Source organism: Gavialis gangeticus, unplaced genomic scaffold, assembly GCF_001723915.1.
Source record: "Gavialis gangeticus isolate Ggan-Ray unplaced genomic scaffold, GavGan_comp1, whole genome shotgun sequence".
NCBI lineage: Eukaryota > Metazoa > Chordata > Crocodylia > Gavialidae > Gavialis > Gavialis gangeticus.
The window spans coordinates 27,545,556-27,550,004 of NW_017729000.1; positions in this window are offsets into that span (position 1 = coordinate 27,545,556).

The window sequence follows — 4,449 nt, forward strand, 5'->3', positions numbered from 1 at the left end:
GAGATTTGACGATTTGGATAGACACAGCTTTATATGTTTTTTCTACCAGGTACTAGGTGGCTCAAAGTACCAGGCGACTTGTGAACGTTGAAATAGTGGAGCAGATGGAGCATCCTATGGGGGTCCCCAGTGCACTCAGCAGTGGACCCAGAAGTGGACCAGAAGCACTTCCGGTTCACTTCTGGGTCTGCTGCGGAGTGCATGGGGGACCTCCCCCCTCACCCCCTGGCTCAGGGACTGGTACCTCTTGGGTCTGGGGGGGCACCCAGGGTCGCTCTGTGGCTGTTCGCCAAGCTGGGAGAGTCAGTGGGGGAGGGGGGTCCCCCGCGCTGTGTATGGCAGACCTGGAAGTGAACCAGAAGTACTTCTGCTCCATATCCGGATCCACCACTGAGCATGTGGAGAGCCCCCCTGTGCTCCTGTGGGACGCTCTATCTGCCACACCATCTCAGCATTCATGAGACATGCCTGTTACCTATAGGTATGTAGAAAAAACATTTAAAGCTGTGTCTATGGCCAAATTGGTGATTCTCTGAATAAGAATCAAATCTTCGGGTTTGGCTGAATCAAATTGGGACAGTGATCCGAATCAGCGATTCGAATCACTGTCCCACAAATCAGGCCGAACCCAAATCGAATATGGCCCACTTTGCACACCCCCAGTAGCTCCTATAAAATACCACAATGTTGCAATCTCCAGAGTAAGCCAAGTAGAGGGTACCTCAAAACCATATCCCCCACTGGTTTGTGGGTACTCCTTGGCTGGAGAAAGGCCAAGGAACATCACCCTGACACAAATGTGTCTTTGCTGAGGCATTAGGCAAATCAGCAGCAGTTCTTATCTGTTGCTTTCTGGAAGCAACTACAACCATTAAGGCACTGAACATCCAGACTCAGTTCGGCCTTTGGATTCTGTCTCAATGATCTAAAGGGTGTGGGGGGTAGCCTCCACTTCTCCACATACTCTTGCCTATGCATACGCATTGAAGCTCCTGATGTGATGATTGTAGGAGTTTGTGCAAGCAGATTCATCAGGCACCTGATGCAACCTCTTATGTGTACACCATGATCCACAGGATCAGCGGTTGCCTACTAAATATACCCAAAGTTATACTCATCCATCAGCAAATATATTCTTTGTCTTGGATTATGGATATAAACTGTATTTGCAGAAAAATGTTTCTGATGGCCTATTTTAATAGGCTACTTCCATTTCTACTTTTAAAAGGTATGGCTTCAGTGAATTTCAACTGAGTGAGCGCAGGCCCTATCTTAGATAAAAGGTAATAAAATTGCAGTGTATTCTACCATTTGGCTTTTTCATTTTATGTTTAAAAGTTGAACTGACAAGTCTTTTTCAAGGATATGGTCAGAAAATATAGTTTGTTCTCTGAACAAGTTAATGCAGGGTGTACTACACTTTATTTCAAATGGGACGAAGTAAGAGGAGCAAATAATAGATACTAATTGTTCACCCTCTAATGTAAAGTTTTCTTTGCTGAGGCTCATTATTTTTGTCATTTTAGGACTTACTGCACTGTAACCAGTAGGCGTAAAGAATACAAACAGTGTATATAAGAGGCAAATGCTGATCATCTCCCAGATTGTAAGTCAACTGATAGGAAGCATTAAAGTACATATTACTGCATATCTTTTAGCATCGTTTGTGGTCAATAGATCGTAGCAGTACATTACAGGAAGCCTTTTAATACAAAATTAAATTATGTGTAATATAAAAATGGAAGTAAAATGGTTGTATGAGAGCCACAAATGCTTTGATTGTAGACAGTTGTAAGCAACTCAGAGGACTAAAGAAAAATACAGAATGCCTGGTATCTAGAATTGCCAGAATGAAGTATAAAAGTCTTCTTATTTAATCATGAAATCATTAAAAAAGAAAAAAAATCTTATACCCTTCAAAGTGATAGAAGAAATTATAGTTAGACAGCAACTGTGAAGTTCCATAGTCATTGTAAGGTAGTGTTTCTCAATTTGATGGGTGAGCCCACAGATTGTGGATTTCATGGCCCTGACATCAGAATTTCCCCTAAAGGAGCAGGAGAAGTTGCTCTGACCATGGACCTACCTTGCTTTCCATTGCAAACGTCACTTTGTTTTTTTATATTTGAATTCTTTATGGGTTTTTAACTTCAGGCCTTAATTCTGTAACAAGAGTATACAGTGATGTACTTGAAGTCAGTGTAGGATGTGTCTGCACAGATTGCTTATAGGATCAGACCTTTATTCTGAAGCAGTTTGGGTAGGAGCTTCTCTTCTTAAATGATTTTGCAAGTATCCAACATGCTCTTGGACATTATAATAAATACAAAAAGTGTTAGTAATTAAGGAGTTAGAGCAGGGGCAGGCAAAATATGGTCTGCGGGCTGGATGCAGCCCGCCAAGCCATTCTATCCGGCCCATGGGGCCCCTAAAAATTTAGAAAATTAATATGTATCTGGCTCTGGCTGCCTGTCAAAGATGACAGGAGCCAGGGGCAGTAGGACCCAGGGAAAGCCACTGGCAGGACCAAGCAGCTGCAGAAAGCAAGACCAGTCCAGCCCTTCCCCTGTCCCCAGCCCCTGTCTCAACACCCTCAGCCAGAAGCCCCTGCCTAGCAAAGGGTTCTGGTCTGGGACTCTAGGTCCATTCCTGCCTCCCTGCACTGGAGGGAAATTCAGATAAGAAGGGGGGTGGGGAGGCAGGGAAGGATCATAGATGATTGATCCGAGCTGACTGCTGAGGTCCCGGTGCTGTAGCCAGGAACCATGTGCTACCAGACGGGCAGGAGCAGCACCAGCCTCAGGCAGGGAAGTGGTGAAAGTGGCACCAGGTGAGGGATGAGTCAGAGCGAGCACAGCAACATCTGGGCAGGAGCGTGGGGCCTGCACCGGTGTGCTGGAGCCAGAGCCAGGGCCAGTGGGGCCCAGAGTGGGGCAGCAGGAGCACGGAGCCTGGGCTGGCAGGGGCTTTGGAACTGGGCTGGCTCTTCTTCTCCCTTCTGACACACCCAGGTCCAGCTCCATAGAACCCCTGCCAGCCCAGGCCCCACACTTCTACCACCCTACTCTGGGCCCTGCTGGCACTGGCCCCAGTGCACCCACACAGACCCACACTCCCACACAGCTGTTGCTGTGCTCCCGTGTGCCCGCTTGGTGCTCCTTCCACCCACCTGCCACAGCCTTTTGTCCCCTGCTACCACCATTCCCCTCCACCCCTTTATCCGTGAATTGGAGGTGGGCAAGGAAAGCATGCTGTCCAAATTAGCTGATGGCATGAAGATGTGGGGAGAAGTGGGCACACTGGAGGGGAGGGACAGAATCCAACTAGATCTAGACAGGTTACAGAAGTGGGCGAATGAGAATAGGATGGAATTCAACACAAGTGCAAGGTGCTGCATCTAGGGAGAAGGAACCTGCAACATACCTATAGGCTGGGGAACACCCTTCTCAACAACACAGTGGTTAAAGGGATCTTGGAGTTATTGTTGACTCCAGGATGGACATGAGCTGCCAATGCAAGGAACCAATCAGTAAAGTTAACTGCACCTTGTCGTGTATCTACAGATGCATCACGAGCAGGTCCAGGGAGATCATCCTTCCCCTCTATGCGGTGCAGGTCAGGCCGCAGTTGGAGTACTGCATCCAGTTCTGGGTACTGCACTTTAAGAGGGATGTGGCTAACCTTGAGAGGGTCCAAAGGAGGGCCACTCACATGTTCAGGGGGAAGGAGGCCAGACCCTACAAGCATAGGCTAAAGGCCCTGAATCTATTCAGCTTCCATAAGATAAGGCTGAGAGGGGATCTGGTGGCCATCTATAAACTCACCGGGGGTCCAGTGGAAAATAGGTGAAGCTCTGTTCCCCTGGGCACCACCCGGGATAACAAGGAATAATGGCCACAAATTGTTTGAGAGCAGGTTCAGGCTTGATATCAGGAGGCACTAGTTTACAGTTAGGCCTGCCAGGCCCTGGAATGGACTACGAAGGAAGGTGTTGCTCTCCCCTACCTTGGGGGTCTTCAAGAGGAGGTTGAATAGATATCTGGCTGGGGTATTAATATCTCACCACTCATTCTTGCCCAGGGCAGGGGGCCGGACTTGATGGTCTATTCAGGTCCCTTCTGACCCTAGAAACTATGAACCGTACTCCCCGTCCTGCTGCTCTGGCACTATGTGGTTTCTGGCTGCAGCACCAGGCCACAGGATGCAGCAGGAGCTGGCCTGGCCCCTGTGATTATCAGTTGGCTCTGCCAGGCCAGTCTAGCTTCTGCTGCATCCTGCAGTCTCAGCCATGCAGCTGGGATGTAGTGCCAAAGTGGCAACCAGGGAGGATGGACAGGCAGCAGTGGCAAATGGGAGGGGGAAGTGGCTGCCAGTGGGAGATCGGGAGCACGGGGGCACCAGGGCCTGGGGTCAGGAGCAGCAGGACTGCGGAGCCTGGGCTTGGAGGAG